General features: G+C 47.6%; 1 long non-coding RNA gene across 1 annotated transcript in view; it reads right to left on the minus strand.

The window, feature by feature from the left end:
• Positions 1 to 23,860, minus strand: part of LOC146179297 (uncharacterized) — a 625,697-nt gene that overhangs the window by 37,097 nt on the left and 564,740 nt on the right. The window contains exon 4 of the long non-coding RNA XR_014700917.1: positions 18,263 to 18,402. This is a non-coding gene — a long non-coding RNA (uncharacterized LOC146179297). The remainder of the gene's footprint in view (positions 1 to 18,262; positions 18,403 to 23,860) is intronic.

Consider the following 23,860-nt stretch of genomic DNA (forward strand, 5'->3'; position numbering starts at 1 on the left):
GTAATGTGGCGACACATAGATAACCTATACGTCTTATACGATTCCAGTAAGAACTTCTCGGCGTTGCCATAGTTCTCGCTGGACCATTCTGTTCATTTAGCGCTAACCTTCTATACCGTGCTTGAACCAGTTGCACAAAGCGATACAACAACCAAAATGGTGGCCTTGTCAACTAAACAAAGCTCTTTAAAAGAACGGTGCCAAAAGCAATGCGATGACAGTGGCATAGCTCGTGCGTCGACGTCCCGAAGGATCCTGCCTGCAAAGCAAGGGATAGGTGCTGAGGGGTAGCGGCTCTGCTGCAGTTCGGACTGATGTGACGTCTTATATTGGGCACTAGTTTTATATTCTTTCTGGCAGTGAGCTCTTTCTGTCCGGCGGTGAAGAACGAAAAGCCGGGAAGTTCTTTTATTTTTCGAGTTGACTGGTATAGTTGCGCAGTTTGCCTTGTTCGATTACATTTCTTCGCTGTATTTTATAGCATCTTTCTTAAATTGCATTTTATAGTTTCTTTTTCATTCCTGCGCTGTATTTTCGCATGTTAAGTTTTGATGTTATGAACTGTATTTTTAGATTCCTTTCATTCATTTTCGATGACGATTGTGATTCATTTTACTGTCTCTGCTCTTCATCGGTGTCTAAGTTTATGTTTAATTCTTGTCTGTGTAAGATTACAGTTGTTACTCTCATTACTCAATGTTTCGAACTGGGGTATGTAAGGTATTTTGAATGAATGAATGAATGAATGAATGAATGAATGAATGAATGAATGAATGAATGAATGAATGAATGAACTGTAGTGAACGAAGAGCGGAGTGGGTTCCTGGCACCCCACCGGGATTGTCATCGAAATATCGAACTGAGTGCCACGGCCCCTACCGTATCGTTCACCAAACCTCCCCTGTAAATTATATCGTGGAACCACTCACTCCCTCTTCGGACATGCGTCATCGCGGCCGCGAAACTGTGCATGTGAGCCGCCTCAAAACGTACTACGACCCGCTCGTCTTGTCCTCGCCATAAGTCGCCAGGGTGGCTCCTCTTCGCTCCCAGGGCAATTGTAGTGAACGAAGAGCGGATTCATGAAGACAAGGAAGAGAACGACGAAGTGCCGCTGCGCTGCTCGAGCTCGCTGGTTTTGTGCCTTGACGGACTGTGTTCTTGCGCTGTTCGCCGTGCCGCTTACAGATGGCTATATTCCCTATTGAACCCTCAGTAAAACCCCTTTCAAAATAAATAAATAGTTTCCTCGGCGCTATTATAGCCACGTAAATATATATCCCCTTTAACATAGCAAAAGAGTCTTTGTTGAGCTGGTCCATTGCCGCGTATTTCACGCTTCGCGAGTCAAGGTCACCTGATCGATCACTGCGCGAGAAGTCATCGGGATGAATGGTTCGGGAAAGGAAGCATAACAATTTTGTTACTACTTCAACGTGGGCGAGTCTCTAACTCAAGCTTAACGAATCTCTGCACGAGAGCTTGCACGTTTCAGATGCAATTGTTATAGGGCTTTTGAACACGGCGCGCGGCGTCAACAAGTGCGCAAGGCTTTAAAAAACCCCATTTAATTGTACTCTGATTTGGTTTGGTTTGGTTTCTGGGGTTTAGCGTCCCAAAGCAACTCAGGCTATGAGAGACGCCGTAGTGGAGGACTCCGGAAATTTCGACCACCTGGGGTTCTTTAACGTGCACTGACATCGCACACACGGGCGCCTTGCTTCTCGCCACCATCGAAAAGCGGCCGCCGAGGCCGGGATTCGATTCCGCGCCCTTGGTAACAATCGTACTCTCAATACAAGGAAACAATTGTTAACTATACGAAGTGACGAGCACAGAGTATTCAGAAAGCGCGAAGACGAAGGCGTAAGTACGGGCTGGTGAGTTAATGGAACTCCCTTGTCTTGAAAAACTCCTTTCGAATTTGTATGATTACTGAAAGGTATAGTTAAGCAGGGAGGCGGAAAGGCTTGAAACACTAGGTTACGAAGATGTAACTGGCACAATATTCCGTCTGCGTGGCTGTCTGGAGCGCTGTCTGCACAGTAAACTACGCCGGTTCGAACAATGAAGAGTTAAGACAAAACAATAAAATATAAGAGTTGCCTGCCAATTAGAGGGGAATCGGCAAGCAGTTACGATAGTAGGGCGATCCAAAACACAGATCCACTGGTGTAATTTTCTGCTACAAGTTGAAAAAGAGGGTGAGTAACTTAGTAAAAAAGTGTTTCTTAAAGATGGAGTAATGCTGCCCAAACATATTCTACCTCGGACTGTCTGCATCGTTTTATTGCTCGTATCAGAAAATAACTCTTCGACCGAATGTACTAGCGGTCGATTACAAACAAACAAATTTTAAGGCCTACGCTATCTCAAAAGTATCAGATAAATCTGTTCTAAAACCAACGTGAAAAAAAAAAAAATAATAATTATGCCCTCATGGCAATGGCGGTTTTTATTTTTACTTGGTTTTATTTTGTGTCCCTCAACGTCATTTAGCCTGCTTTTGCTTGACAAGGAGAATTATCGACAAGTTCGCAGGAAGTCGGTGTATGGTGTGCCACAAGGAAAAAAAAAAAAAAGACGACGTATGGCGCGCTCGCCTGCGATAAGGAAGGATTTTGGTTCGATTCCTGGCATGGAAAGGTTTTATTCTTTACATCTTATTTCATGAGAGCACGCTCTGGTGACACCTTTTGAGGACGTCAGTCATGTGGCAAAAGATTACAGTTCAGTCGTTCAGTCGCGTCCGACTCTTCGTGACCCTATGGACCATGTCAAGCCACGCTTTCCGGTCTTTCACTATCTTCCTAACATCACATAACTTCATCTGCAGTGCCTCGAGGATGCCATCTAACCATCGCGTTCGCTGCCTACCCCTTCTCCGGCGACCCTCAACCTTTCCCAACATCAAATCTTTCTCCAGAGACTCCTCTCTTCTCATCAGATGACCAAAGTAGCTGAGTTTTAACTTTAGAATTTGACCCTCCAATGAGCAGTGAGGGTTTATGGTGGACAATATCGACTGATTTGATCTTCTGGCAGTCCAAGGAACTCTCAAGAGTCTTCGCCAGCACCACAATTCAAACGCGTCAATTCTTCGGCGGTCAGCCTTTTTCACAGTCCAACTCTCGCATCCATACATCACAACTGGAAATACTATAGCACGAGTTATACGGATCTTGGTTGGCAGACTAATGTCTCTGCTCTTAACTAGGCAGTCAAGGCTAACCATTGCTCTCTTTCCCAGAAGCAGGCGTCTCCTAATTTCATGGCTACAGTCTCCTTCCGAGGTAATCTTGGAGCCCAAGAAGGGAAAATCTGTCACCGCCTCCACTTCTTGTCCCTTGATGCTCCAGGACTTGATAGGGCAAGACACCATGACCTTTGTCTTTTTAATGTTCAGTTTAAGCCCAAACTTCTCACTCTCTTCTTGTACGCGCATCAGAAGTCTCTTGAGTTCCACTTCACTTTCTGCCATTAAAGTGGTATCATCCGCATATCTAAGGTTGTTGATACGTTTTCCAGCAATCTTCACTCCAGCTGAAGACTCGTCCAGACCGGCCTTCCTCATGATGCACTCTGCATATAGGTTAAATAGGCAGGGCGACAGTATGCAGCCTTGCCTCACTCCTTTCTCAATCGGAAACCGATCAGTAAGACCATGCCCAGTTCTGACTGTGGCCTCTTGCCCTTCATACAGGTTCCTGAGGAGACAGATGAGGTGAATTGGAACTCCCATCTCTTGGAGAGCTTGCCACAATCTGCTGTGATCTACGCAGTCAAACGCTTTCGCATAAGAAGTAGATGGGTTTCTTGAACTCTCTTGCTTTTTCTATGATCCAGCGAAGGTTGGCAATTTGGTCTCTAGTTCCTCTGCCCTTGCGAAACCCAGCTTGCGCGTCCGGAAGCTCCCGATCCATATACTGCTGCAGCCTACCTTGGAGGATTTTCAACATCACCTTGCTAGCATGCGAAATAAGCGCGATCGTGCGGTAGTTGGAACAATCTTTGGCACTGCCTTTCTTTGGAATGGGGATGTAAACTGACCTCCTCCAATCCTGTGGCCACTGCAGGGTTGTCCAAATCTTCTGACATAATGTATGCAGAATGTTAACAGCGTCATGGTTGAGGTTTTGAAGCAACTGGCAAAAGATTATTTCACATTAAAACCATGTCGTACCACACACGCCGCACAAGTGACTCTCTTGAAGCAGTCACCTCACTTCACTGAGACAGCACGTAGTTGAATCACATTAAAGGAAACTTCCCGCGCCCCTAAAGGACCGCGGGAGACATAAATTACTCTGGGCAAAGAGAAAGGAAATAAAAGTGAAATTGCTCAGCGCGCACAGCTTAGGGCACAACGGGCTGTCGATGGGCGATGGCGAGCTACGCATCTGCCACCTCCTTACAAGCGGTGCATGCTGTAATATTTGAGACACTGTGGTAATTGTGCTTGGGTTGTTCACTATTGGTGACTACATGTTATGACCTGAAGACTGCAGCGCATACAAAAACTGTGTTCGTACTCGTTTCCTAGTGGCAGGGAATAAAATGATCACTGTCTCACTCCAGGTGGCACTTGATCAGTGAAGAGTACATTTTCATAGGCGGTTGGTACAATTAATTGAAGAAGAATGTTAGGAAATAGTCGTCATGTTGTCCGTATAGTACACTCCGTCTGGCATTTTAACCACTTGTTTGCGTTCTGTTTCTATTTCCACCACACTGCGTGCGTCTGCGTGAAAACTCGCTCATCTCCCCCCCCCCTCCCCCTCCATTTTCTGTATTTCTTCACTTCTGTATCCAAAGCATAGCTGCAGGCACCCTGCGCCTGTCATGGCTCTCTCTGAGGTGTTTAAGTTTACTTTTCTCTTTTATGCCTGTCGTCACGGTTTCAAATTGTAGTAAGCTATTCATTATATCAGTACTTGTTTTTATATCTTCGTCAAAACGCAGGTGCACAATTGCAAATATGTGAGACACGGTGAGCTGGCCGCGTCTCAGGTTTTATCAATTGCGACAAAATTGTTAGCTGCCATTAGAACCACAAGAAGGCGAAACTACTTTTCGTGTGTGATATTATTCCTCACTGGGCTGCATGCATTTAACTTTGTCGTTCAACGTAACCTACCTTTCTTGCATTCAATTATTTCTTTTTTTTGGCTCTGGTCTGAACCCTTTGCGTCACATGTTCGAATGCGTTTCATGCTTTATCGTCTAAACACAGGCATATCATATGTTTATCTCTCTGCGAACCATTCAGCCGGCTAAAGGCAGGTGCGCGGGCGTTTCGAAGCCCGTCAATGTGTGCATGTATGTATAAGCTCACTGGCGAGGTCGTCCCGGACTTCAAGGCGCTCCGGCGTCGTAAGGGCACGGCGACGACCGGAAGCCGGTTGCCTCAAGCCTGAAATGCATGCGCGACGCGCGTGCCCAAGAAGTTGGCTCCTTCGCACGCGGCGGAAAATTGGACACAGCTTGTTCGTGACGCCTTTTGCGCGCGAGCGAAGCCTGCGTGGCGGCTGGTCGTACGCCTCAGTATACGAGAAAGGCTTAATCTGCTCACGGGGCAACAGTGTGACCGTGTTATCCTCGCTTCTGGCTCTTTGCATTGCGCCTTTGCATCAGTCCTTTAGCGACCCAGACATCCTTTCTATCGAGCTCTTGTATCTGTAAATAATTTAGGCAGTAATTTACTCTCAATATTTGCGTGCTTTATTCATTGCAATGTACCTGCCTGTGCTTGAGGTCTATACGTAGCATGCTCATGGAGAATTAAGGATGTAGACCATTCAGGCTATACGTCCATCATGGAGCGATCATGGAGGAGGACGTAGACTATTCAGGTCTCCATGATCGCAGCGATGACCATGTCCGTGTTTGTACCCATGTTCATGTTCTCGTGATCACCTGTGACTATGATGATGTGTCAAGGTTTTTGTTTACCCCCTTGTTTGCTGGTATGCCGACGTTTACGCTCATGCCCGCATCTGTGCTCATATGTATGTCCGCGTCATTGCCTGTGCTGGTCTATGTCACGATGGTCTGTCTGATAACCATATTACACATGCGCTGTCTTCAGGTTCAATAAAACCGCAGCTCCGTATCTGTATACGCATGCACCGGATACAGTGCTGAAGATATTCCTTCATATACTGTGCGCAGGAGCGTCTTGATCCACGCCAGCTGGCGGAGACGTTGGTTTTTGGACAGTGTTCGTGATGACCGCCGCCAGCGATGAAGGCCGGTTAGGCACTGCCTCGTTTCTTTAGTGCGCATATGTGACCTGTGCGCAATGACAGCCCTCAACCCTGACCGCTCCCCTCAGTGCAGTGTAAAAAGTTGCCTTCTTGTCCTTTAGATAACCTTTCCACACTTCCCTCTTCGAACCCGACCTCGGCGGCTGCGTTTCAATGGAGGCGAAACGAAGAAGCGTCCGTGTGCTGTGCGATGTCAGCGCACGTTAAAGATCCCCAGGTGGTCGAAATTACTCCGTAGCCCTCCACTACGGCTCCTCTTTCTATCTGTCCACTTTCACTCCCTTCATCCCTTCCGTCACGGCGCTGTTGAGGTGTCCACAGAAAACGTGAGACAGTTACCGCGCCTTTCTCTTCCTATAAATCAATCAATCTCCGTGTCCTCCTCTTTCGTTCATACTTACAAGCAACTCCTGCGTCACAGTGTGTCCCTGTATTTGCGCCCAGCACAGCGTGTGCATTCACTTCGAAATCCACGACGTTGCTTCGCGGCTTTCCACACAGGCGAACGACGGCAGCCATGTGCCTTCTCACCTGCTTGTAGCTGTGCTCATCTCCTTGGCATGCAGGGACCACGGAAACATCTATGCGCAAATGATCTGCGTCAGGTCTTTCCGAACTGGCGACGCATGTGTCTTTCAGCAGACGTGAACGCGTGCATCTGCATTCGCAATCGCTTCTGCTACAACGTCAATGCACGTGCCGTGCCACAAGTCGGCGCTCCTGCTTTTATTTACCTGCTTATTTTCGTTGAAGAAGGCTTAACGCCCCATCTCTGTGACTCAAAAGATGTCAGTGCACGTTAAAGAACCCCAGCTGGTCGAAATTTCCGGTCCTCCACTATGGCGTCTCTCATAGCCTGAGTTGCTTTGGGACGTTAAACCCCACAAACCAAACCAAACCAACCAATCAAAAGATACTCCCGGCCGCCCGTAATAAGCACAGCATGAACCACTCAACACGGTGTTGTCATTGGGAACTCAATATTTGTTTGTTTGTTTGTTTGTTTGTTTGTTTTGTGCCATTAACAAGGCCCCGCCGGGGTAGTGCAGTGGTAAGACGCCCGACTACTGTGCCGGAGTACCCGGGTTCGAACCCGACCTCGGCGGCTGCGTTTCGATGGAGGCGAAACGAAGTGGCGTCCGTGTGCTGTGCGATGTCAGCGCACGTTAAAGATCCCCAGGTGGTCGAAATTACTCCGAAGCCCTCCACTACGGCTCTTTCTCTTTCCACTTTCACTCCCACTTTCCTCCCTTCCCTTACGGCGCGGTTCAGGTGTCCATATAGTTAGTGTGACAGATACTGCGCCTTTCCCTTCCTGCGAACCAATTATTATTATTATTATTCGTCATCGACAAGCGTTGATCAAAGGGCATTGGCATCGAGGATCAAAGCAGTTAAAGGAAATTAGATAAGATAATGTTTCACCGGTAGTGCGGTTTCGACAAGCGCAGGACGCGCAGTTGACAAGGCACGAATGGAAAAGGTGATTATCATCTGATTTGTCTTGCAGTTTACGCAACCTGGCTCAAAATGATGATCAAAGTTTCTTGCTGTTTCATCCAAAGCATTAAGCACCGCCGCCTATATGAAATAAATAAGAGCCCCGCCGCGGTCGTGCAGTGATTAGGGCACTCGACTCTTGTGCCCAAGGATTCTGGATCGAATCCCTGACTCGGCGGTCGTTTTTGGATGGAGGCGAAAAGGAAGGCGTCTATGTGCTGGTGGTCGGATTTTCCGGCGCCCTCCACTACGGCGCGTCTCTATAGTCTGAGTCGCTTTGGAACCTTAAACCCCATAATCAAACAAAGAAAGCACATAAATAAGAACCGAAACAGTCAAGAACATTGCCAAGTATTTTCCGTGATTCGGCTGCGCCAGATGTAGGGAGGATGAGCAGATAATCGATGTTCCTCTAATAAGGAACGATTGTAGAATGGTGTCCCAGCTAAACGTAACTATAAGCTTTTAAAAAGCGGCGAGTCTTCTGGCCTAGCCAGTGAAACCAACTGAGAGCTATTGAGAGTCGCCAGACTTAGTCGGGAACACTAAAGCGACAGCGTTGAAAGGCATCGTTCTGCAAGAGATCCGGTATCAGCGTAGCAATGTGGAAGAGAAAGCAAAGAGAGAGAAAGGGGGGCCGTAGTGGAGGGCTCCGGAGTAAATTCGACCACCTGGGGATCTTTAACGTGCACTGACATCGGTCCGCACTGCACACTGACGCCACTTCGTTTCGCCTCCATCGAAACGCAGTCGATTCATTCTGTGATCCCATGATCCCATATAACCCCCTAAGCAAACACCTGAACTTGCAGCTCCTGCCACCTCGGTCATGCCTAGGGGTCTCGTGACGTCATACAACCGGCAGACCAATCAGAGCTCGGCGATGTCACCTGTCAACAACTACCTTTCAGTCAGAGGCATGCTTTTGATTTCTCACTCGCAAAGCCAACGCTAAAAGTTAAATTGGTTCACAGGAAGGGAAAAGCGCAGTAACTGTCCCACTTGCTCTGTGGACACCCGAACCGCGCCGTAAGGGAAGGGAGGAGGGTGGGAATGAAAGTGGAAAGAGAGAAAGAGGAGCCGTAGTGGAGGGCTACGGAGTAATTTCGACCACCTGGGGATCTTTAACGTGCGCTGACATGAAAGTGGAAAGAGAGAAAGAGGAGCCGTAGTGGAGGGCTACGGAGTAATTTCGACCACCTGGGGATCTTTAACGTGCGCTGACATCTCACGAAGAGGCGTCGTGTGCTGTGCGATGTCAGCGCACGTTAAAGATCCCCAGGTGGTCGAAATTACTCCGTAGCCCTCCACTACGGCTCCTCTTTCTCTCTTTCCACTTTCATTCCCACCCTCCTCCCTTCCCTTACGGCGCGGTTCGGGTGTCCACAGAGCAAGTGGGACAGTTACTGCGCTTTTCCCTTCCTGTGAACCAATTTAACTTTTAGCGTTGGCTTTGCGAATGAGAAATCAAAAGCATGCCTCTGACTGAAAGGTAGTTGTTGACAGGTGACATCGCCGAGCTCTGATTGGTCTGCCGGTTGTATGACGTCACGAGACCCCTAGGCATGACCGAGGTGGCAGGAGCTGTAAGTTCAGGTGTTTGCTTAGGGGTTATATGGGATCATGGGATCACAGAATGAATCGACTGCGTTTCGATGGAGGCGAAACGAAGTGGCGTCAGTGTGCAGTGCGGACCGATGTCAGTGCACGTTAAAGATCCCCAGGTGGTCGAATTTACTCCGGAGCCCTCCACTACGGCCCCCCTTTCTCTCTCTTTGCTTTCTCTTCCACATTGCTCCCTTTCCTCACGGCGCGGTTCAGGTGTCCACAGAAGAAGTGTGACCGATACAGCGCCTTTCCTTTCCTCTGAACCAATTATTATTATTATTATTATTATTATTATTATTATTATTATTATTATTATTATTATTATTATTATTATTATTATTATATTTATTATTATTATTATTGATGAACCTTGTCTAGCCCTTGCTGGACTTTCTGCTATCTGGTCCATATCGTTTGTAGAGCGTTTGTGTAAACGAATTTTGGTATGCTGCCCATATTCAGCTATCTGGGCTGAATGCGGACAGCCCTATTTGGGCTACCCACACAGATACAGATTGGGACCAATCGCGGCAAAATTGGGCAGCCCACGCGGGCCCCCTCTGGGTACGTATTGCAAATCCCGCATGGGGCCCGTATGGGCTGCCCCCACGGGCCCAAAGCGGACCCCTACGTCATAGCCCATTTTGTGCTACTTGGGCTGTTTCTATGCTAGTTGCTATCGGTCAGGTGAGGTAGCGTTTGTCAAGTCGTTAGGGCTTTTCTCTGCGTTTTCTTTCTGAAGCAAGGTTGAAGAGCTGGAGAGATTAAGGAAGCGCAAGTGGTTTTGTAGTGTTATAAGATGGAAGAATTATACAAATTAAATACAGCAGCTCTCGCTCTGCTTGTCATAAGCTGGATATTAAATATCAAACCATAGTCTGTAAAATGTTGTAAGCTTCTGAGAATGGATAAATGCGAGTTATTTAAAGACGCGCAAAAGTAATTGAGCGGATAAAAGGAGCTTCTATAAAGATCGTATCAATATATCTCCAAACATGCTTTCTACGGTTGGCACGCTGTAACGTATCCGTTGATTCCGGTAAGCTCAATACAATAGAGGGTTTACAAAAGTACGTCTGGCAACCGTGAGCGGCACCTTGATCCCGCGCTGGCCGCCATATTTTGTTCGCTCCATCCGTTCGCTTCGTGTCCATCCGTCAGCGCTCGCCGTTCTGTTCGCGCTTTTCACGTTTTAACCTAGAGTGCTGTGCTTGGACCTCTGTTCGGTCCCTGGCGGTTTCTGTTAGAGACGCCTAGAAGCGTATTTTGACAGCCGAGACCTGGCGGGGCCCACCGGCTGCGCTGCCAGGCGCAGTTACAAATTGCTCTACGAGTCGTGCATGCCCCCCCCCCCGCTCCTCCCTCGGCAATCCGCAGCGTCATCCCTATCCAGGTAAAGTATCCAGAGTTCTGTAATGTGGATTTTTTTTTGTCTGTGCGCCTTTGCTGTTTACTTAAATGCCTATGAGAGATCATCGCGAGTTTGTTTGCTTGGTTTGCGCAATCACCGTCGCTCATCCCACTGGAAGATACTTGGTAGGTAAAATGAGCGAGGATGCATTTTATTTTATGATAAAAGGATCATGCGTAATTTGACGTAAGTTGGACTGGCGCTTAGCACTTTCCTTCCCATGCCGTCGACGCAGTAGTTAGCATTAGTCTCGGAAATAATCGGGGGCTGCGTAAAAAAAATGTGCCATGGTAATTTGTGCTTCCAGTGATTGAATATTGATTGGTGTGCGATGGGCGATGACGAGTTAATAAAATCTTTGTAATTAATTGATGAAATAAAAAAACGAAAAAAGGAAAAATTGGAAAGTAAGGGTTTAAAGGTGTCAGAATGAAAAACGAGTGCTTGGTGATGCTACGGAAGAAAATTTAGAATTTGTAATTGATTAATTGAAATAATTGAAAAATGTGTTCAAAAGTGTCAAATTGCTCAGAATGGAAAACCGATTGTTGCTGACGCATGCGTATTGGTGTATAAAAATATAAAACGTCAAATAAAATAAAAATAAATAAATGATAGAAATATAACATAGCATACATAACATAGAAATATAACATACATAACAACATATAACCTACTACACTTGTGTGTGGTATGTTACTTTTGATGAATTCATATTTCACTGCATTGTATTCTTTTCGCCCCTCCTGCTAGGGCCCAGTTAGGGCCTGCAGTATTTGGTAAATAAAATAAATAAATAAATAAAAAAGCTAAATTATAACACGCGAAGAAAAAAACATCGTGCGTGTGTGTGTATGTATGAGAGAGAGACACTATCGCGTTATACCTTTAACGGCGGAGCTTAAGTGACCCCCTAATTTTTCTATAACGATATGATATAATATAAATCTGATTTTATGAACACAGCCAGTTGCACAAAGCACAAACAAAATACCCCGCCGGGGTGGCGCAGTGGTTAGGGCGCTCGACCGCTGTTCCCAAGGACGCGGGATCGAATCCCGGCCTCGGCGGCCGCTTTTCGATGGAGGCGAAAAGCAAGGCGCCCGTGTGCTGTGCGATGTCAGTGCACGTTAAAGAACCCCAGGTGGTCGAAATTTCCGGAGTCCTCCACTACGGTGTCTCTCATAGCCTGAGTCGCTTTGGGACGTTAAACCCCACAAACCAAACCAAACTTCGCAGTAATGTGAGTTGACTTTTCAAATTTCTTTTCGTTTCAGACGAGTTCTTCCTCCCCCGAGTTCCTCGAAGCTTCCAATGTTAGCGCTTTCATATGAGATTACGGCTTCAAATGTTTACTTTCTGACAGAGGAAATAAACAAGAAATCGACATATTTAAAAATTCCAGTGAATTTCAGGTAGCTGTGAATTAGCGATCCATCGGGTGACTCGAAAAAACACAAAAGTGAAGCGCACGCTTCGTTATTTTATCGGCCGCGCTGGCAGGTATAAAACCTGAGCTGCGCGCTCTGGACGTGGACCGGTCGAAACGGGCTGTACCTGAGCATGTTACAACACACTAGTGGGATGTCATCTTTTCCTGCTTTTCTAGACGCCGCGGGTTTGGCAGCCGCTTGCTTTTGCAGCGTGAAACACGCACCTCGGGCGCACTAGACAACCGTATTGCTCTCTGCACCAAGCACTACCATTTCGTACGACTGTGAAAAGTAGTTTCGGTAATCATGCCCGTGTCTTAAATCAAATGCACAATGGTAAATGTAACCTACGTACAAAATGTTTCAAAGAACGTATTTGCACAATAGCATTCGTTACACATGCATTGCTTCTTCTCCCGTGTCCTCCATCGCAGCATAAGTTTAAACTTCAAGTTCACAAGGCTCCATAGCGCGCAAAACAATTAACCTTGCTGTTTTAGGTAGTAGCACATTCTGTGAGCTAGTTCCCAGTCAGAGAGACGTGCAGTAATGCTTTACATGATGCAAGTGACTCTTGTAAAGCCGATTAGGACTGCAAACGAACGGTCGCATACACGCCTATACCTTGATTCCGCGCGCGTCTATGATGGTGAGCTGGCCGCAGAAGGGCACGCAACAACATGCTGGCATCATTCCGAATAGAGCTTGGAGCTAACAGCGACTGCTGTGATGTTAAAAAATGAAACAATCGCTTGTGAGCATACTAATGCACCTTTCGGTGCACGCACGGGTTCTACGACGGCGCACGTTGACAGCGTACTCGATGGGAGGCGCGGGCGGACTGAGCAAAACATGGCCGCCGTGCACAGTTTCTGTTTCTTTCACTAGATGGCGCTAACTTTTGTAAAGCCTCTATTGCATCGTTCTGCAACCGCATGTGCTTGTGCTAGCGGAACCCGGGACGCGTTAATTGCTCTACACAGAACTTCCGTGTCTGTGATACCACCCAACAGGCACATGAGCTGTGTAATTACTAATTGCAGATATCCGCTAAGTAACATGTCAGTATATACAGTGCAAGAACGCTGCCGTTAGTTGTCCTCTTTTCAACGAGAGGTAATTAGCCGGAACGGTCTTCAGGAAATCCCCTATCAGATTAGGGACATCCCCTATAGTGCGATGCCGATTCTCAGAAAGCAATAATCACGACATTGTTCTACCTCCTTACGGCATCACTTATTTCACGAACACCTGTTGCAGCGTCCAAAGGCAGCTTTCAAGGGTTCTGCAGCTGTTGAGCACTAGGACAGCGCGCCTACGACGACTTCATTTAGAAGTATACGCGATGTGCACGAACTTTCATCTGGTGTGAGGTGTTAGCGCGCGTTAAAGAGCACCGGATGGTGGAAATAAAACCGGAGGTTCTTCACTAGGGTTCCTCCGCCTAATCGTACTGCCCCGCTTAATTTCATCAGACAGAATTTTTCAGGTGTCCATCCCAGAGAGTGCAGCATTTGCTGCACTTTCCTTTTCCACGGGAAACATTAGCATTTGCGTTCACTTGTACCAGACAGGAAATGCAGTGTATCCTGCAGAAATTCACCTGGTGATGATGATGATGATAGTGCTAGCCCCTTTGTAACGGGTGGACACCAGATTGGTGTCCCAGCTACTCTTTCAGCCATGAGGCGCCCTGCCGCGGTGGCTACAGAGAACTAGAATCTAGTTCATTGTAGCGGTGGCGCAGTGTTCAAGACGTCCGTCTACTGTGCCGGAGTACCCGGGTTCGATCCCGACCGCCGGCGGCTGCGTTTCGATGGAGGCGAAACGAAGAGGCGTCCGTGTGCTGGGCGATGTCAGCGCACGTTAAAGATCCCCAATTACTCCGTAGCGCTCCATTAGCAGGGGGCGGCAGAAAATCAGGTGGGCAGATGAGGTTAAGAAGTTCGCAGGGGTCAAGTGGATGCAGCTAGCACAGTACCAGCTTATTTGGAGAAATATGGGAGTGGCCTTCGCCCTGCTATAGTGCCTAGAATATAGCCCTGCAGTGGATATAGTCATGCTGCTGCTGATGATGATGGCTCCACTACAGCTCCTTATTCTTTCTTTCCACTTTCTCTCCCACCTTCCTTTTTCCCCTTACGACGCAGTTCAGGTGCCCGCAGAAATGTGTGACAGATACTGCGCCTTTGCCTTCCTGTGAACCAATTATTAATATTACGTATTATTATTCCGCCGCGAGGCGGCAGTCTAGGTAGCGCCATCAGGTCACCGGTGCCAAAAGCGGTGTCACGCGAGCCCCGGGCATATATATCGGTCGCCCTGCCCCTTTTCTTTCTCTCTCTCTATCCGTGTGTAGTGTGCGCACGATGCGAAACAACCTTGCGGGCGAGCGACCGGGCACGTACACATACACTCACGTGGGCAGGCAACGCGTTACCAGCTGATCACGGCGGCGGCGGAAACAACAGAGGCGCCGAACCGAAAGCGAAAATGACGCTCACTGGCTTGCGCTAATGCATTCATAGACGCGCGCAGTCAACGGCAGTCGACGACGAAGCTCTTGCTATGGCGCCGCATGTGCACACATCCGCATGGGAAGAGGCGCCGAGCCGACCTTATGCTTGTTTACGCCCGGTCGCGGCTGCGCGGAGAGTAGCTGGCGGCGCCAGGGGTTGCCTCTCGTTGCCTATATCATGTGTACTGCACGTCTGTGTGCAGCTGAGCGGCAATGGCAGGCACGACCTCCGAATGACTCACAGATGCCGTGCTATTTACACGACATCATAATTACCCTGACAGTCACCATCATCAACGACAACACGAACACGATATCACCCTCATAGCCATCGTCGTTGTCGTCGACATCATCATTAATTACACGATCGTGATTGATGAAATTGATTGTCCAATTACACAATGATTATATGTATAATTGGTTCATATGAAGTGATGGGCGCAGTATCTGTCACACTTGTTTCTGTGGACACCTGAACCGCACCGTAAGTGAAGGGAGGAAGGTGGGAGGGAAAGTGGATAGAGAAAAAGAGGAGCAGTAGTGGAGGATTGCGGAGTGATTTCGACCACCTGGGGATCTTTAACGTGCGCTGACATCGCACAGCACATGGACGCCTCTTCATTTTTTTCTCTTCGTTTCCGTGTGCTGTGCGATGAATTTTGTTTTTGGAGAAGAGAGGGGGTGAAAGACTGAGTGTAGTATGGTTGACTGCTGTATCCGTACGTCGTATGCCAACGTCTGCATAGAAATGCATCATCAGTTTGGTTTGTGTTATAAGGTTGAACGTCCGAAAGCGACTGGGGCGAATTTATGCGTGTCAATCCCAGTAGCAGTACCCTGGTCTACGGTGCCACAGTTGTTGCCGAATTCAGAGCATCTTTCTGGAGCACCGCGCAGACGCTATGTAAGCACATACGCAGGGTTGGCACTTGTGACAACAAAAACGCTTGGTCTGAAACTTTCCAAACTCGCTGCACCTGCGATATACGTCGCAGACTTAATTGATGTCGTTTGTTCACACTATTCGAGGACTAAATAAAAAAAAAAGAACAATAAAACGACCGAGTGAAAGAAAGAAAACCGAGCCACACGCAGATCTGTGACGACATCTAAACAAGCACTCGGCTTCATTAAGAGAATGCTGACAAATTACGCGCCTTGAGAAAGACACCTCGAGTTGACACTTGGCAAGGAGAAGGATCGAGACACGCTCGCGACACGTCTCTCCCAGACCGGCTTCGAAGTATGACTCAGCTCACCGCGCGCCACATATGTAACGACCGGCCTCGCGTTGCATCGACACAAGAAAAAGAAAAAGGTAGCAAACCGGCAAACCAGAGCCGCTCAAAGGCAGTTATTGTTGCTAGGCCAGGCTAGGCCAAGCCAAGACACTTGGCAGCGGTGTCTCTCGTCCGCCACATAAACACACACGAGCAGCGACCTCGGCCGCACGGCACCGCGTAGCTGTCGATCATGCATATATACGCCTGTCCGTGACGCCCACGTTCATGCGCTTGCACGGTAGCATCTTGATTGAAGGTTGCCTGCCTCGCCCTTCGCTGCCACTTCCCCTCACCGCAGCCACGGAAGAGCAGCAACTGAAGCGGGGTCGTTCGCTTCGAAATGCTTCGTTCGCGTGTGCTTTCACGCCGGAGTCAGGAAAGCACACGAGTGCACACTATGTATTCGCTTTCAAGTACATGCAGCGGATGGATATTATACTGCGCATGTGTGAACTCGGCCTCCGCCCTTCTTGATCTTTTCATGTGGTGACAACTTCGCAGCTCAGTGCGCAAGGCTTAGGTTTGAAGCTGAATAGAGGAGGAAGCGCATGTCGTTGGCTGATCGTCGAGGTTATATACCTGTGGGCTGATATCTCATCTGTGCATCATCTCATCTCTCAGTTTTTCATATTCGGCGTCAACAGCTGAGTACACTTTTGGCAGGTGGAGGACTCTCGTGTGCAATGTTTGAGCATGTGCTACTGCAGCAATGAAGGAGTCATAATTTAAGTTTGACAGATCCTGCTTTTCTACGGCATCAGCGAAAGCTTCCCAGTTCGTGTAGCGAACTTTATGCCGCTGAGAGGCGAGAGAAAAGCCACAAACCTCAATATATGTAGGTAGGTGATCGCTGCCATGAGTCTCGATGTCCACAGACCAGGTTGTTGAAGCTGACAGATCAGCAGAGATCATGGAGATATCAAGAGCATAAAGTTTAAAACTCATCTGTGTGTGATTATGTGCGTGTGAAAGTTAACTTTTCTTAAGGGCACAGGGTTGATCAATACCCTTTAAAACTCATCTGTGTGTGCTTATGTGCGTGTGAAAGTGTGCGACACCAATTCTCTTTTTTTCTCATTTATTTCCCCTTCCCCTCCCACACTCTGTCACCCTCATCCCTCAACCCTCATCAGGAGTGGCATGCTAGGCTTACCACCAGGCAGACATCTCCTGTTGCCATTAAAATATCTCTCTCTCTCTCTCTCTCTCTGTGGGCTGATTCCGCTTGATAAGGAAAAAAAATCATAACCGTACATTCAGCAGTATCAGGTGAGGGGGCGAGCTTGGGAAATCCGCTCTATTAAATGGCCCTAGCTAATGCAGAACACGAGCTACTGAAGGGCACTCACTGCAGTACTGCTTTGTCTTGCGGGGTTGGGGGTATTTCGGATGAGGAGGGTGGCCAGGAATAAGAATATAACCGAGAGAGTATTGTAAGCCCAGGAGCCTTGGCCGTTACAGACAGCGAAAAAACAAAATCACGAAAGATTAGGCTTGAGCACCGTAGGCATGCGTAACCGAAACTATGCGAGCGGCGTACACTAGCATGTATTCACCAGTGATGCCAGGTCTTTCAGACTCATGAAAAAGTTCCAGTGGATACTAAGTGCGATTGGTGCTCATTGATAGGAAAAGATGATAGCTGGCTTGAGAAAGTGTGTGTGTGTGCTTGTGTGTGTGCGTGTGCGTGTGCGTGTGCGTGTGCGTGTGCGTGTGCGTGTGCGTGTGTGTGTGTGTGTGTGTGTGTGTGTGTGTGTGTGTGTGTGTGTGTGTGTGTGTGTGTGTGTGTGTGTGTGTGTGTGTGTGTGTGTGTGTGTGCGTGCGTGCGTGCGTGCGTGCGTGCGTGCGTGCGTGCGTGCATGCGCCGCCTAAGTTAGGAGGGGGCACCGGCCAGTGCATTTAATGCTCATGAAGGAAAATCAGGCGCTTGGTCCTTTCGCATAGCTCCTTTTCTATTCTTCTTCTAATACATCATCATCGTCAAACGAACACACTGTCAGAAAATATAAAACACCTGCGGCAGTATATTACTACAGTGCAGGCAGGGTACCTCTTTATTATTTTTTTTTCTGACGCTGCACATACCAAAAGTGCGTAGTGGACCACTGCTTGCTAGTCGCGTTAATTTACCTTCTGCATTAAAAGGAAGATATTATTCCAGAGAGCATCCGCATTTGTCCACGTGAATGCTTGCAACACTAAGTTCCTCGTTCAAAGCGCCCTGTGTCGCATAGGTCACTTACCACAGGATCTAGGACCGCAGCATCCGGGTGGCAGGGTTGCCCAAACGGCAAAAGTTGAGTCCGGGTCGATAGTCGCTCGTGACGAAATCGAAGACGTTCTTGGCTGCTTCTTCATGCTTCACTAACCGTGGCGCCAGACCCTGGGAGGCAAACGAAAAAAGAAGAAAAAAATCGCGAGAAATTATACGCTGTTCGGTGCTCCAGTAAGGTGGCCTCGGCGATGCACATAAGTTTTTTGCGATAACGCTCAAGGAGTACCTGAAACGTAACGTGATAAAACTCAGGGCTCACAGAACAAAGGTGCTAAACAGTTGCCGTTAAGCATGAAGATCGAAAGAGGCGTGTTTAAGGTCGCGACATATAAATATCTCGTTTTTGGTCCCATATTTGAATTAAATCTTCCGCTGCCGTACTGCCGTTATAGCTACACTGCAGGGTCATTGCAGAGCTTTATGATTACGGCCCATTCTTCCACCACCTGCTGTTCACAAATCATCGAGGGGCCTGAAACCTTTCTTACACTGCACGCTTAAGCTATGACACCACAAAGCTTCCGAATCAGCATTATATTGCATGGAGTCATGCCGTGTATGCTGCAGCGGATACCGGTTGCAACTTATAGAGACGAGAACTGAATCGCTGCGAGGCATGCAAAATCATGACGTCAGATAACCTAAGACCCGCTAGAGCGAACGAGTGCTGTGACGTTGTGGACCTGCTCAAACGGCCACCCACGCCTAAACTGATGATTGAAAAGAGCGGTAAAATCAATCTTTAGTGACGTCATGTTGACACTGATCACCAACCACTGCCAGTCTTTTTACCGGGTGTCGAACAAAAAGAGGTATCACAACTCCTCATACCTTCCCAGCACCGACACTACCAGAAAGGACGCTGGTCGCCGCTATTTCCCCACAACGAGTTGATAAGCATACCTAGCAGCTTGCGAGGCAAGAACCCATCTAAAACGCTAAGAAGTGCGTCAAGAATAGAGGTCTTATGCAGTAACACGTTTCAAGTTTAAGGCTCCGCGAAATCTCTCAACGCTCAACGCTTGCGAAGAGATCCCAACTGGTACGCGATTCCGCATAATAATATTCGCAACTTAGCCGGGATGACATTACATGTACGCGTATATGTGACACCATTTAAAGTAAAACTTCTTAATTTTACTGGAAAATTGATCTACACACTTAAGTGAATCCTGCATCAGAAACGTGGCTTCATTCATTAAGTGAATTTTTGAGGCTTCAGTGAAGTACCTAACTGAAAATTAAAGGGAACGAGATTATGAGTGTTGGAGTTAAGGCGCGGTGCTACTCGGTATAAGCCGGACGTGTACCTGGTAGTTGAGATAAAATACAACTACAATTGCCTGGTTGCCTCGCCACGCTCCATGGTTTTTAACTGACGTACGTTGACTCTGCTGACTTTCTTTAACTGGCGCTCTATGTCCCACTAGCTGAGCCATCGAACTCAGGGATACTGATTTGCCTTCGGCAAAGCCGAATAATAATAGAAAAAAAAATTCAACGCACAATTATCATTTCTTTACTTTCCGGTTGAAACCGGAAATTCAAATTCCTTGCCGCATACTACCATCAATCTCTCCGTAGATAAGGCGTATCGGAGATACATACCGCATGCGAGTTCTTCTCTTGCAGATACAGTGTCACTGTGAAAAAGTTTGAACATCTTCAAGGAATCCGTCTTTGGTCACCGAGTGCACATGTGCATTCGTAACGGATAACCTGTATCTCCTGTTTGTTCTCTCCTATACTGTCCTATATAAATATAAATCCTCCCATATATATCCTCCTGTATACTCTCCTATTAAATATAAATCCTTCTTTTTCTTCGCATGCGCACGAAATTAACGCCAGTTCTTTAAGAACGATGCCGTTGTTTATGCCTTGTAATTGACCACGTGCTATTTCAGTAAGCTTCTACAGCATGCATGCCAGATGAAAACAGGAGGAGCGCTGTCTGCTCACGCCGGCTTCTTCTGGCGTTCGGCCTCTACCCATATTATAGCCTATAAGGCGGAGGTTGGAATCTCCCTGAAACACACAATTTTCCACGTATATGTGATGTTTTCTCGAGCCTTCTCTACGTGTGGACGGACAGACGAGCGAAAACTTCCGGAAAAAGAGATGGGAAAACGCAACCCTTACATTTTTTACTGCATACCCTTTGTTTGTCCCAACCTCGCGCTGCACTGAGAAAAAGAAAATGAATTCGATTAAAATAAGCACCATTTGTTTCCGCTTGAAACCATTCGGCCATCACCGCCACCAGATTCAACTTGACGCCTTAGTACAGCGGCTCATCTGGCTACAACTTCGTGTCCAGGCTCTACGCCACTACGCCAACCTCTCTCACTATATATTTCAATGTCCATTAGCGTACAATCACTTTACCCCTTCTTAGTTAATGGACTGCTTGGCTCGTCTCAGACCAGCCGCAAGGCCAGCTGTCTTCGTGCGGCAAGCTCGTTGCCAACTCAGCGGCCCAGAAGAGCTGCGGATAAAGTCTATTCTCTTTCGATGGAGATGAATGCCAAGAGCGCTGCAAAGCTTGGAGGACACCCTATAGCGTTTATTATTGATAGCCCATTTATACTAACAACTTGTCATCATATCAGTCATGTTACTAGACGCTCACAACTAATACAAATCTTACTTTCTGCTCCCGAATGTGCGAAGTGCATACTTGCCCTTCCTCTCTACCTCTCTTTGTGTGTGAGTTGCACCCTCGATTATATGTTACCGGGAGAATCGCATGGAATTGATTCCGGAACTACACTTTACAACGTAAAACATGTGTGAAGTAGTAAACAGGCCAAATGGCACTGTCGCTTACCTCATTTCATTTTTCAGCTGAACCTTACTGAACCATGTCATGTTTTGATCGCGTTAGCTTTCGTCGCCCAGCTCTTCAATAAATAAATAATAATAATTGGTTCACAGGAAGGGAATGGCGCAGTATCTGTCACACTTGCTCTGTGGATACCTGAACCGCGCCGTAAGGGAAGGGAAGAAGGTGGGAGTGAACGTGGAACTTCAACATTTGCAGTTTCCTGGAACGAATAAACAACGCGCGCGCGCAGCCCGTATCGACCTTCGTGACTGTTCAGAATTCAAACGCGCAGGTCAGTCACCGCGTGTTCCCGGGAACAAAAAGAAAAAGAAAAAGAAAGAAGAGGTCGCGTGTCTACGCTCATTGGACGTAAACAACGCCAGTCAAGGAGCACAACAAGGAAGCGCCGTTAATCCTGTTACAACCGTCCAGCAAGCCAGTGGTACGAGGCGCTCGATTCACTTTCTCTTTGGAAACCCCCCCCCCCCTCCCTCTATCCTCTCCCACAACCCCGTGTTTCTGTTTCATCCCAAAATCTCCCCGAAGAAGCTCGCCGCCAGCTCCGAGAAAGGCATCGATTTGGCGAGCTTTTAGAGTACACTCGCACACATCGGCGCTTATATGGCGGTCGATTCCGCACATAGGTCCATGCACCGAAAAGGGAAGCTGGGGAGGGAGAACGAAAGAGGAGAAGGGAAGAAAGGTTGGGGCAACGGGGAAGGAAAAACGCGGTTTTCTTCGAGCGCAACCGCTTGGGGATATGGAGGGCCAAAGGAGGGGGGAAACGATGTTTTGCCGAGAAATTGCAGCTAAAGAAACAGAAGGGAGAAGTGCGGCCAGGGCCAAGGACCAGCGCTGAGGTTCAATGTCCCCGGGTTTCGGCGCCTCTGCACCTCCCCCTTTCCTATTTCCCTTTCCCCAGCTCCCTTAGAGCCTTCTCCTCGCGCTCTCTTCCCGAAACCGATGCCTGCAGCAGCATTTTTTTCGCTAGCCTTGCACTGGGTGCGGTGCGGACATGGGGGTTGTGGAGAGGGTGCCGAGAAGGGGAACCGGGAGTGCCCGAATCTGAGCTCATCGATCCGATTGCCTCTGCGGCGCTGGTGCCAGCAGCCGTCTTCCCGTGCCGTGTGGTGCTGGTGCGTGCAGCCTTGGCGCACTCCTCTCCCGAAAGGAGAAGCAGCAAAAACAGGTCGTTCCTCCCCTTCCCGTTTCTTTTTATTCCCCCATCTCCCGTTTGAAGCGGGTGGGGTTCTCCGAGCAAAACATTGGGACGGACGTTCGTTCACCGCTCCTGGTGTATCCCACACGCCGCAGTGTTCTGCGCGCGTGTTTGCCGTGGCAGAACTTAGCCGCGGGCAGACATGGTTTAGAAGGCGCAAGTAATTCGTTTTCTCGAAAAGTCTCGTTTGAGCACGAGAGGAAGGGAAGAGTGCATGGTTTCACTGTGGAAGAACAGTGGGAATGAGAAACTGTGGTGAGGCACCACGCTTTGGTGAGGACGCCGGCATTGGCTTCCCTGACCCTCAAATACGAGAAATATCGCGGCCTAATCAAACCACTGCTTACGGGGCATGATTAACTACCCGTTCAAACGTTACTTGTGAGAACTGGTCTCCTGAGTACCCACTCGACCACAAACGGAAAATAAGGTCTGTTTACGATCTCAAAATGAAAAGTGGCGCTAGTATAGTTACGTGGCCACTGGTGGAAAAAGGGTGCACACCGCACGTGATATTGTCGCGATGTGGGCCTGGTTGCTGTCTCTCTTCTTGCCCCTGCCTGTGCAAGCGTTAGTTCAACCGTTGGGTCTAGTCTCGCATGAGTGTGAATGCCTCTTTTCTGAGTACGTTTCGTAAAAAAATGGTAAAAATTATATATATATATATAAGACAGGCATGAAAGTTTTGTGACACGATGCGCGCATCTCATAAAGCTATTAAACTTGTATATACTATAGATGATGCATCAAAATAGTCTGAGTTAACTCACTCCACGCAAATACAGTATTGAACACGCCTTTACTATATGTGATCTGCTATATACACCGAACGCAAGCAACTAAAGCGCGGCAAGGTGCAGTATTTGTTCTGGGAGTTGCCGCGACCCTAAATAATATTCTCTTTCAGTGTATATATATATATATATATATATATATATATATATATATATATATATATATATATATATATATAATATAATATAATATATAGCACACATAGCTAATTTGTATGATAAAATCGCAGATCACATTTTCTAAGAGATGCTATAGAATACTAATATTTCTTCAGCAGTTCACAAAATGGTTTCGCAATCGTTGCAAATGGAAGAAAGCAGAAAATATATATGCAAAGCCCGTTTTCCTCGAATGGGAGCATTCATATGCAAAAAAAATGAGGACTGTTTACAATGCAAGTCCACTAAGTTGGCGCGTAATCGTTTTCTTCTTTCCTTCTTTTTTTTTTTTTTTTTGCATCAAATTCGGCCCGTTACATTGTGTTTCAGCGTCCTATTGCTTCAGCACGAACATCGTGATATTAAGCGCGCCGCTGCATTCAAGTGGCTTCACACTTACGGTGCTTCTCGAAAAGCTCGCAGCATTTTTACGACATTACGAAACTGGGCGTAGCCCTGTTACACTTACTCTGCCCCCTCTCGTTCCGAGCTCGAAATGAGCAAACTCGAAGTTTTACGAGTTCTCCGTCCGTGACGCTAAAGTTAGAAAGGGGAGGCCGTTCAATA

This window comes from Amblyomma maculatum, chromosome 9, assembly GCF_055883805.1.
Source record: "Amblyomma maculatum isolate TAMU_Amacu chromosome 9, ASM5588380v1, whole genome shotgun sequence".
Taxonomy (NCBI): domain Eukaryota; kingdom Metazoa; phylum Arthropoda; class Arachnida; order Ixodida; family Ixodidae; genus Amblyomma; species Amblyomma maculatum.